This window comes from Pan paniscus, chromosome 7 (assembly GCF_029289425.2).
Source record: "Pan paniscus chromosome 7, NHGRI_mPanPan1-v2.0_pri, whole genome shotgun sequence".
NCBI lineage: Eukaryota > Metazoa > Chordata > Mammalia > Primates > Hominidae > Pan > Pan paniscus.
Window position 1 is genome coordinate 48,914,692 of NC_073256.2, and position 12,377 is coordinate 48,927,068.

The following is a 12,377-nucleotide window of genomic DNA, read 5'->3' on the forward strand; positions in this document are numbered from 1 at the left end:
TTTGAATTTTTAGTAGAGACAGGGTTTCACCATGTTGGCCAGGCTGGTCTTGAACTCCTGACCTCAAGTGATCCGCCTTCCTCGGCCTCCCAAATTGCTGAGATTACAGGCATGAGCCACCATGCCCGAACCCGTACACAAATCTTAAGAGTACAACTTAGTGAATGGTGATTTTTTTTTTTACATGTACATGTACACAGCTGTGAAACCACTAGCGCTATCAAGATCTAGACTATTTCCAGCTCCTCCAGAAGGTTCCTTTGTAGCACTCTTTAAAAACATTAGAACAATACCACTATCATGCCTAAAATATTGTAATGATTCTTTAATATCATGAAATATCCATTACATGATCTAATTTCAATTGTCACATTTTTAAAAATTTGTTGCTTGTTTTATTGTCACTCAAATCAGGTTCCAAATAAAAACCATCTTGTCCCCTTTCTTGCAATTTATTTGGTGAACACACCAGGTGGTGTGTTCTGCAATTTCCCAGTCTGGGTTTTTTTGTGTTTTTTTGTGTTTTTTGTTTTTTTGAGACGCAGTCTCACTCTGTCGCCCAGGCTGGAGTACAGTGGCGCGATCTCAGCTCACTGCAAGCTCTGCCTCCTGGGTTCACGTCATTCTCCTGCCTTAGCCTCCCAAGTAGCTGGGACTACAGGCGCCCACCGCCACACCTGGCTAATTTTTTGTATTTTTAGTAGATAACGGGGTTTCACCGTGTTAGCCAGGATGGTCTCGATCTCCTGACCTCGTGATCTGCCCGCCTCGGACTCCGAAAGTGCTCGGATTACAGGCGTGAGCCACCGCGCCCGGCCCCAGTCTGGGTTTTGTTGAATGCAGTCACATGGTGCTGTGTAACATGTTCCAGCAATATGTGTGTTAGATCCAGAGGGTTGATCAAATTTCCAATAAGAACATTTCTTAAGTGGTGGTATATTCTTCCATTAGGAGGCACAAAACATTTTGTTGTGTCTGTTTTGTGTATTAAGGCAGCAATTATTGATAATCACTGCTTAGTTCATTATTTCATCGGAGATTGCAAAATTGTGAGATTCTATCATTCCTTTTCAATATATTAGCAGACTGTTTCTCTGAAGAGAAATATTTCATTATCAATTACTTGATTACCGTGAGGTGTAGCTTATACAGGAAACTGCCAGACTTTCAATTTTCAATCAGTATAAAATATAAAATGATGCTGTGGTTTTAGTTTTCTATTTCTCTGATTTACTGATGAAATCATATGTTCCATGTTTTCTTTTTCTTCTGTGAATTGCCCATTCATTTTTTTTTTTTTTTTTTTTTTTGAGACAGTCTCACTCTGTCCCCAGGCTGGAGTGCAGTGGTGCAATCTCGGCTCACTGCAACCTCTGCCTCCGAGGTTCACGCGATTCTCCTGCCTCAGCCTCCTGAGTAGCTGGGACTGCAGGCGTGTGCCACCATGCCCAGCTAATTTTTGTATTTTTAGTAGAGATGAGGTTTCAGTATGTTGGCCAGGATGGTCTCGATCTCCTGACCTTGTGATCCACCCATCTCAGCCTCCCAAAGTGTTGGGATTACAGGCGTGAGCTACTGAGCCCGGCCGTGAAGTGCCTATTCTTATCTTTTGTCCATTTCTCTCCTTGGATTGTATGTCTTCTTCTTACTAATTTTTTTTTTTTTTTTGAGACAGAGTTTCGCTCTTGTTGCCCAGGCTGGGTGCAATGGCGCGATCTCGGCTCACCGCAACCTCCGCCTCCTAGGTTCAAGCAATTCTCCTGCCTCAGCCTCCCGAGTAGCTGGGATTACAGGCATGCAACCACCATGCCCGGCTAATTTTGTATTTTTAGTAGAGACAGGGTTTCTCCATGTTGAGGCTGGTCTTGAACTCCTGACCTCAGGTGATCTGCCCACCTCAGCCTCCCAAAGTGCTGGGATTACAGGTGTGAGCCACCACACCCAGTCTCTTCTTACTAATTTTTAAGAATTATTCACATATTTTGGATATGTATTATTTGTTGGTTGTAAATATCTTCTTCCAGTTTGTGGCATTCAACTTTTGGCCTCTGAGGTTTTCCCTTACTTTGTTACCAGTTTGGATATACATTTTAAAAGATGAGCCAAACACAGTGGCTCATGCCTGTAATCCCAGAATTTTGGGAAGCTGAGGTGGGAGGATCGCTTGAGGCCAGGAGTTCAAGACCAGCCTGAGCAACATAGTGAGACTCCATATCTACAAATTTATTTATTTATTTATTTATTTATTTATTTATTTATTTATTTGAGATGGACTCTTGCTCTGTCGGCCAGGCTGGAGTGAAATGGCATGATCTCGGCTCATTGCAACCTTTGCCTCCTGGGTTCAAGCGATTCTCCTGCCTCAGCCTCCTGAGTAGCTGGGATTACAGGTACGTGCCACCACGCCCAGCTAATATTTTTTTGTATTTTTAGTAGGGATGGGGTTTCACCATGTTGGTCAGGCTGGTCTTGAACTCAATTAGCCAGGCGTGGTGGCTCACAATTATAGTCCCAGCTACTTGGGAGGCTCAGGCGGGAGGATTGTTTGAGCCCAGGAGTTTGAGGCTGCAGTGAGCCATGATCATTCCACTGTACTCCAGCCTGGGTGACAGAGCAAGACCCTGTGTCTAAAAATAAAAAATAAAAATAAAATAAAAAGATGTTTGGCCGGTTGCGGTGGCTCACGCATGTAATCCCAGCACTTCAGGAGGCCAAGGCAGGTGGATTATGAGGTCAAGAGATAGACACCATTCTGGCCAACATGGTGAAACCCCATCTCTACTAAAAATACAAAAATTAGCTGGGCATGGTAACATGAGCCTGTAGTCCTAGCTACTTGGGAGGCTGAGGCAGGAGAATCACTTGAACTCGGGAGGTGGAGGTTGCAGTGAGCCGAGATTGTGCCACTGCACTCCAGCCTGGCAACAGAGCAGGATTCCATCTCAAATAAATAAATAAATAAAATAAAAAGATATTTATCTTGCCATGTAAAGGACACAGATAGGCACACCACTAGCAACATGTGGTGTAAACCTAAGGTGAAATTTACTGGGAAACTTACAGGCAGAACATCAGCAGAGTACATGGGTCCCACATCATCTTGCTGTCTTGTGGATCCGTGTGCTTGTACAAGGTTCCTCTAACTGATTGAGAAATTAGGCTATAACAATAGGAGCTTCCTGGTCAATGAAACCAGTTTGTTCTAAAGGAAGAGCCTCTGGAGCTCAGCCACCAGCAAACCTGTTCTTCTGCTGAGCAAACACAGACGTGCTGAGGCAGCCTCTTGCTAAGTGTGGGAGACAAAATGAGCCTCCAGTGCCATCTGGATTTGTGTCTCATTGTATCTGAGGTGTTTCGTAATGGGATCTTTTTTTCGGGCTATCTAGCCTGCCATTTTACCAGAAATGGAAGTTCTCTAAAGAATGTTTTAAGGTCAACAGAGTGCTCAACATTAGACTGTGCATAGAATAACATAAGCCAAGCTACACATTGCTGCTACATCAATCTTCTTGACATTTTCACCTAGTTCATGTTAGTCTCTGGCTGAAAAGCTTTCAGTCATACCTCAGTTCCTACCTATTCATGTCCTCAGCTAAACATTCAAGGCATTCTGCAATCTTGTCCCAATCTGGTTCTCCAATTTCACCTTTATACAAATTTCCACCCTACTAAATTGGACTTTTTCATGTCTTTTAAAAGCACCAAGAAATGCTACTGCCTTCCCTCTTCCTTCCAATTACCCAAGCCAGAAGTCTCCTCTATGACCCGAGGCCCCTCTAAAACCCGAGACAAATTCTCCCTTCTCTCTGAAGTGTCCTCTGACCATTCCTGTCCCTTGTGAACAATTTGATTGTGGAGCAGCAACAATGACTTTTTTTTTTTTTTTTTTGAAACAGGGTCTTGCTCTGTGGCCCAGGCTGGAGTGCAATGGTGTGGTGCAATCTCAGCTCACTACAACCTCTGCATCCCCAGCTCAGGTGATCCTCCTGCCTCAGCTTCCCAAGTAGCTGTGACTACAGGCATGCACCACCACACCCGGCTAATTTTTGTATTTTTAGTAGAGATGGGGTTTCACCATGTTGGCCAGGCTGGTCTTGAACTCCTGGACTCAAGTGATCCGCCTGCCTCGGCCTCCCAAAGTGCTGGGATTACAGGCCTGAGCCACCATGCCCAACCAATGATGACTTTTGACAGTTAGTCCTCACCAAATTCAGATGTGCTCCCCACATCTCTCAGCATGCTTTGCAGTTGGGTTGGGGCTGTGAGACTAGTTCTAGCCAGGAGACCACAAAGAAGTGACATGTGGCACTTCTGGGCCCAAGGCACTTAAGAGTTAATATTTTTCCTCCGCTTTATTTCACTACTGTGGCAACTGCATGTTCTAGATGGCATTGCTACAATATTGAGTAGAACCATCCTGCCCATGTTGAACATTATGTGAATGAGAAACCATGGAACTTGAGAATTGATTAATGTCTGCAGCATTGACTAACCTATCCTTCTTCATGCAGATCTTTCATTTGAACAATATAAAAGTATTAATATATTATGTCTTGACTCTCACATTATTTTTTCTTTCTCTTACTGATTATTTTTGCCTGCCAAACATCACCACCCCATCCTCTGAAAAAATACCCCTTATTCCAGAGGCATGATCTTGTGGGATTGGTTATGTTCTTATACCCCACGGTTGACCAGTCCAGGGATCTGACCAAAGCCAGGCCAGTGAGCTCCTCCCCATGATTTTTGACTTGGAACCAAGAGAATCAACTCAGACTTTTCTAGTAATTTGGAGCTCTAGGATATAATGCCAGCAGCAGCCAGCACCCACGGCCTGACCTGTGGAGAAAGCAGGTCTGCAAGTGGATTGAGTTGACACAAGGCTGCAGAGACACTTAAGACCCTACTTCGGATTGTTTCTGAGGCCTACACATGTCTTAAATCTTCATCTTAATATACCAAACCTTTCTTGGACTTCTAGAGGCAATAAAGCCCAGCTTGAGTCAGGTGCCCTGGACTTTCTGTTACCCACAGTCTGTCACCTGCAACCTAGCAAGTCCAGCTGACATCTGCCTACTCTTTCTCCTGTAGAAGCATCCTCAAACCAGCAAGCCAGGAATGTGGAGAACCGTTTGTCTCTAAGGTTGTCCCCCAAGTGGTAATGCTCCTTAAGTCAATGAGATACCCTGGTCGGCAGTCATATATGTTCCTATCAGACATCTTCTCTCTCTCTGTCAAAAAGAGATACATGGGATTTGGCTCCATAGAACCAAAAAGAATGGTTTGGAAAACGAAAGGAGTAGGGACCCTGAAGGCACAAAACCAGCCATGCAGAGGAAACACAACAGCAGGCTGGTTATGTGGTATTAATGGGTTCGATGAGACTGTCTTGAGAACTAATCAGTAGGACATCAAGGTTCATACAATTCTCAAGCCCTACTTCAACAGGAGAGGGCTTTCTTTTAAATGCTTTATAATCAATGAAAACATTGCAGCAGATGTTATTGATACCCATGAAGATCCCTTCAGCCCACCCTGGAGATCTCCTGAAACACCTGAGTCTCCTTCCCTGAGGGATTTCTCTGGCTGCAGAGGAGTACCAGGGAGTGGAAACCCCCAAGAGCAACTTTAATTCATGAGGGATGGGAATTGGTGGATAAACATATCAGTGTTCTCTCCCTTTGGTAGGACAGGACAATTCTGAGGTGCTTTTTAGAGTCTCAAAAAGACCCCCATTGGAATGAGCAGTTTCCTCTCCTCCCTGCACTTCTCCACTTCCTCACCATACTAACCATTGATTAATAAAATACATGCACCCAAATTCTCATCTCAGGAACTGTTTCAGGGAAACTCAAACAAACACATGATAATGATGATGATGGCATAATTTACATGCAGTAACAGTCACCTTTTTTAGAATACAGTTCTATGAGGTTTGATTAGCAGTTGTGTAAATACCACCACCTATCTATCACCCCCCCCCAAAATTCCTTGGTATCCTCCTTGGTATTCAACCCCTCCACCTTCACTACCATCCCCTCATAACCACTGATCTTTATTCCAGGGTATCATATAAACAGAATCATTCACTATGTAGCCTCTTAGTTTTTTTGAGTCTGGCACCTTCCACTTACCAAAATGCATTAGAGTCTCATCCATGTTGATATAGCCAGTCAGTCTATGAGCACTTCCTTATCTGGTACAACAAGATGTTGCAAACTCATCTTGTGCTTTCCATGCCCCAGACCTGGAACCAGCCATTTCTACAAAGAGCCCTTTTAGTGGAGAATGGTACTTAGATACCAAGATCTGGGCATTAGGTATGCTCATTGTTATGGAGCCTCATAGTGGAAGAGCTAGGGAATATATAAATCACACACACCCCACCCCCCAAGCATATCAGTATTTTATTGCATGGATATGTCATGTACTACACGTATTCATTCACCAGATGGAAGACATGATGGTTGTTTCCAGTCTTTGGATGTTATACATAAGGTTATTGCAAACATTCCATACAGGTTTTTGTGTGAATAATGATAAGTTTTTATTTCACTTGGGTAAATACCCAGAAGTGGGATTGCTTGGTCAAATGACACATTTATAAGACATTGTCAAGCTGCTTTCCAAAAAGCAATGTAAGAGTGTTCCAGTTGTCCCACATTCTTATCAGTCCTTGGTATTTGTTTTTTAAATTTTAGCCATTCTGACAAGTGTGTAGTGTTATCTATTGTGGTTTTAATTAGCATCTCCCCAATGATGAATTATGTTGAGCATTTTTTCATGTGTTTAATTGCTACTCATATATCTTCTTTGCTGAAGTATCTGTCAAATCTTAAGCCCATCTTGAAATAGAGTTGTTCTGTTATTACTGAGTTTTGAGCATTCTTAAAACATTCTTCAATTTCAAAATGAAAACTATTTTTTTTCTGACTAGAAATGTAGTGTATTCTAATTTTTAAAAATTGGGGAGCAGATGAAAAGCTAAATAAAGTGAAAACAAATTAGAGAACTTTACCACCAAGAGGTAGAGACCCATCAAAGATGGGTCATTTTACTGACGATGCTAAGAACCTTTCCAATATTACTCACACTGCTTCCAGCCCTCTGCTATAGGTGGGGTTTCCTCCTACACATAGGACCTCCAAGCTGGTGTGGCCCATGTGATCTGAGGGACAGACACAGACCCACTGCCAAGTTCCATTAGCATGGCCAAGCCTCTGCTTCAAGATGAGGATGTGAGCTATGCGCAGTGGCTCACGCATGTAATCCCAGCACTTTGGGAAGCAGAGGCGGGCAGATCGCTTGAGTTCAGGAGTTTGAGACCAGCCTGGCCAACATGGTGAAACTCCATCTCTACTAAAAATACAAAAATTAGCCAGGCGTAGTGGTGGGCGCTTGTAATCAGGAGGCTGAGGCAGGAGAATCGCTTGAACCAGGGAGACGGAGGTTGCAGTGAGCCGAGATCACTCCACTGCATTCCAACCTGGGCAATACAGTGAGACTCCATCTCAATTTAAAGGAAAAAAAAAGGCCAGGTGAGGTGGCTCACGCCTATAATCCCAGCACTTTGGGAGGCTGAGGAGGGCAGATCATGAGGTCAGGAGTTTGAGACCAGCCTGACCAATATGGTGAAACCCCATCTCTGCTAAACATACAAAAATTAGCCGGGTGTGGTAGTGTGTGCCTGTAGTCCCAGCTACTCAGGAGGCTGAGGCAGAGGAATTGTTTGAACCCAGGAGGTGGAGGTTGCAGTGAGCCAAGATCATGCCACTGCATTCCAGCCTGGACAACAGAGTGAGACTCTGCCTCAATTAAAAAAAAAAAAAGATGAGGATATGGTCTATACACTTTTAGTAACTTTTCTCAGGTAGAAACTAGCAAACACCATTCTCTTAGCTCATATAAGCCTGTGAAATGGTGAAATCCAATTACATTTTTGTTTTCTCTGATACAGATACCGAATGGAGAATCCTTCTCTGTTCTGTAAGCACTCTTTCTTTACAAAGAACAACGTCTCATAGAATTCTACAAATGTCATACATTCTTTCCTTGTTATGTGTCTATGTCTATTTATATATTCCCTGGCTCTGTCCACTATGCGGGCCCCTTAGCAATAAGCATACCTAATGCCCAGATCTTGGTGTCTAAGTATCATTCTCCACCAAAAAGGCTCCTTGTAGAAATGGCTGGTTCCAGATCTGGGGCATGAAAAGTACAAGATGAGTTTGCAACATCTTTTTGTACCAGATAAGGAAGAGCTCATAGACTGATGGCCCATATCAAAAGGACCCAGGAGTCAGCTTGAACGGAATTTCCTTTGGCCAAATCTGGGACAATTTGAACATCAAAATAAATAATGATAGCAACAGATGATATCCCATTGAATAAAATAGAAGTCCACAAATCCATATTATATAAATAGATAAATAAATAGAGGGGGAGAAGACAAAACCCCTCCTTGGAGTAGAATGCCAGCTAGTAAGTGTAAAAGGAGTGATGGAATTAGAAAACTGCCACTTGTTAATCATTATGCTAATAATTCAGGCACGAAACATCAACTGCTGCTAAAACTGGAAGGTGAAAGTTGAATGACAAACAGGATATTTACACAGCCTCAAAGTTCCTCCCCATGAAGTAGTTATTCATTATAAAATGCAAAAGAGTAGCTTTTGCTACTTGGGCATGGTGGCTCACGCCTGTAATCCCAGCACTTTGGGAGGCCGAGGCAGGAGGATCACTTGAGATCAGGAGTTCGAGATCAGGCTGGCCAACATGGTGAAACCCCATCTCCACTAAAAATACAGAAATTAGCTGGTGTGGTGGCAGGCGCCTGTAGTCCCAGCTACTTGGGAGGCTGAGGCAGGAGAATCGCTTGAACCCAGAAGGCGGAGGTTGCAGTGAGCAGAGATCATGCCATTGCACTCCAACCTGGGCAACAAGAGTGAAACTCTGTCTCAGAAAAAAAGAGTAGCTTTGCCATCAGACACTATTAACCTCATTTTGGGACAAACTAATATTTTGTACTACCTAAGGGGAATGCAGGCCGAAAAGCTCTCACCATGACTGTGATATCCTCACCAAAAATGCATAGCCTTGACTGGGTGCTATGGCTCACACCTATAATCCCAGCACTTTGGGAGGCCAAGGAGGGAGGCCAAGGAGGGAGGATTGCTTGAGGCCAGGAGCTTGAGACCAGGAGCTTGAGGCCAGGATTGCTTGAGACCAGGAGCTTGAGACCAGGATTGCTTGAGGCCAGGAGCTTGAGACCAGGATTGCTTGAGGCCAGGAGCTTGAGACCAGCCTGGGAAACACGGTGAGACCCCATCTCTACATAAATTTTTTTTAAATGCTTAAAAAATATTTTAAACATTTTTTTAAAAATTAGTTGGGCATGGTGGTGCTCCATGCTGAAGCAGGAGGATGCTTGAGCCCAAGAGTTTGAGGCTGCAGTGAGCTATGATCATGCCACTGCACTCCATCTTGGGTGACAGAGTGAGATCCTGTCTGTGAAGAAAAGAAAGAACAGAAAAGAAAAAAAAATGCATAGCTTAATCTAATCATGAGGAAGGAAACATCAGACAAACTCAACTGAGAGATAGTCTACAAAATCACTGAGCAATTATTCTGGATGGAAGGAAACCACAGAGACGCAACAACTAAGTACAATGTGTGGCCCTGGATTAGATCCTTTTGCTATTAAGGACAGTACCAAGATAGCAAAACTTGATGTTGTCTCTGGACAAACAGGAAATGGGAGTTCCCTGAACTATTCTTGCAATTTTTCTGTAAATTTGAAATTATTTCAAACTAAAAAGTAAAAAGAAACAAAATACAGGCAGAGGAAAGCCAGAAGAGTGCTTGATTTATAGTCAGATGCAGAAATAGGACAGAATGCTTAATCTCTTCCTTGTGGCAGAAGGATGAAAGAAACGTCTTTAAACTAAAGTAGAAAAAGAAGGCAACCATGGCTGTAAAATATCAGTATTTCTTTTACAGGCCTTTAATGAAAAATATTTCAGGAAGTAAAATTTTTATTAATTAGCAAAAATATAACAGAAATAGATCAATCAGGAAAGGAGGCAGGTCTACTAAGGTCAGTGTGATTATTGCCACCATCTCATAAACAACTATAGGTGGAAAGCAAGAGTTTAAAGTGGATGAAATCACTTGCAGTTCAAAATCTAATAAAAGTATAGCACTGTGGGCCCAGAGCCAGAGGGTATTATTAGAATGGGTTTTAGTACCTATATTTATCCATATGGCACTTTTTTTTCTTAAGAATCATCCTCAACCTTTTCAAATAAAAGATACACTTTTTAATAGGAACTCTGTGTCTCATCATAAAGATAGAAGAAACTATGCCATGCCCTTAGCTGAGTTAATCTGGAGAGAAACAGACTCTATTTTATAATTGCACAGTATACTATAGAGACATTGCTTATGGTAAGTTTATTTCATGTGGTGAGTCATGTGCAAACATATCAGTCAAGGAGCTTACAAATTGACAATGTATGGCCGGGTGTGGCGGCTCATGCTCGTAATCCTAGCACTTTGGGAGGCCGAGGCGGGTGAATCACCTGAGGTCAGAAGTTCAAGGCCAGCCTGGCCAGCATGGTGAAACCCCGTCTCTACTAAAAAATAAAAAAATAAAAAATTAGGCGGGCATGGTGGCGCATGCCTGTAATCCCAGGTACTTGGGAGGCTGAGGCGGGAGAATCGCTTGAACCCGGGAGGTGGAGATTGCATTGAGCCGAGATCGCGCCATTGCACTCCAGCCTGGGCAACAAAAGTGAAACTCCATCTCAAAAAGATAAAACTTGACAATGTATGTACTAACTCAAGATTGAACAATAGTATTCCCTTATCAGTGGTTTTGCTACCCATGGTTTCAGTTACTTGTAGTCAACCACAGTTGTAAAATAGGTAAGTATAATACAATAAAATATTTTGAGAGAGACCACAGTCACATAACTTTTATTACCGTATATTGTTATAATTGTCCTATTTTATTATTAGTTATTGTTAACCTCTTGTGCCTAATTTATAAATTAAACTTTATCATAGGTATATATGTATAGGAAAAAACAAACTATATATAGGATTTAGTACTATATCTGAGGTTTCAGGCTACTAGATACTTGGGGTCTTGGAATGTATCCCCCATGGATAGGAGTGACTACTGTACTTCTGTTGAAAATAACAGGCGTACTCTCTCATATGGTCTTGATAGCAGCTCAGAGAGGAGGTAAGAGCCATAGTCACTAGTTCAATTTTACAAATAAGGAAACCACATCTAAGCAAGGTGAAATGCCCTTCCCAAAGATAATACAAGTGGCAGAGCTTAGACTCCACATGAATATCTTATCTCTAAATTCCCTGCAATTTCCCTGACTCCAGGCTCACTCAAAAGAACCATGAACTAACATTAATCTGTAACTCCATGATCTCAAACCATTGTTCATATCTTATCATGTATGGCACAAAAACTCATTCATTCAATAATCACTAGCATAAAGTACTCATATGTAACTTGTTTCTAAAACATTTAACTTTCATTGAAGTATCAACAGGTGCTTAGGACAGGCATGGTGGCTCACGCCTGTAATCCCAGCACTTTGAAAGGCTGAAATGGGTGGATCACTTGAGGTCAGAAGTTCAAGACCAGCCTGGTCGACTTGGTGAAACCCCTTCTCTACTGAAAATACAAAAAATTAGCTGGGCGTGGTGGCAGGTGCCTGTAATCCCAGCTACTCGGGACACTGAGGTAGGAGAATCACTTGAGCCCAGGAGGCAGAGGTTGCAGTGAGCCAAGATCAAGCCGCTACACTCCAGCCTGGGTGACAAAGTGAGACTCCACCTTAAAAAATTAAAAAAACAAGTCCAGGCGCATCGGCTAACGCCTGTAATCCCAGCACTTTGGAAGGCCAAGGTGGGTGGATCACCTGAGGTCAGGAGTTCAAGACCAGCCTGGCCAACATGGCAAAACCCCATCACTACTAAAAAATACAAAAATTACCTGGGCGTGGTGGCGGGCACCTGTAATCCCAGCTACTCAGGAGGCTGAGGCAGGAGAATTGCTTGAACCCGGGAGGCAGAGGTTGCAGTGAGCCGAGATCGGGCCGTTGCACTCCAGCCTGGGCAACAGAGCAAGACTCCATCTCAAAATTTAATCAATTAATCAAATTTTTTAAAAAGTTGCTTAAAATGTTTGTTATTGACCAGATGTGGTGGCTCACTTCTATCATCCCAGCACTTTGGGAGGCCGAGGTGGGTGGATTGCTTGAACCCAGGAGTTCGAGACCAGCCTTGGGAACATGGAGAAACCTTGTCTGTACTAAAAATACAAAAATTAGTGGGCATGGTGGTGTGCACCT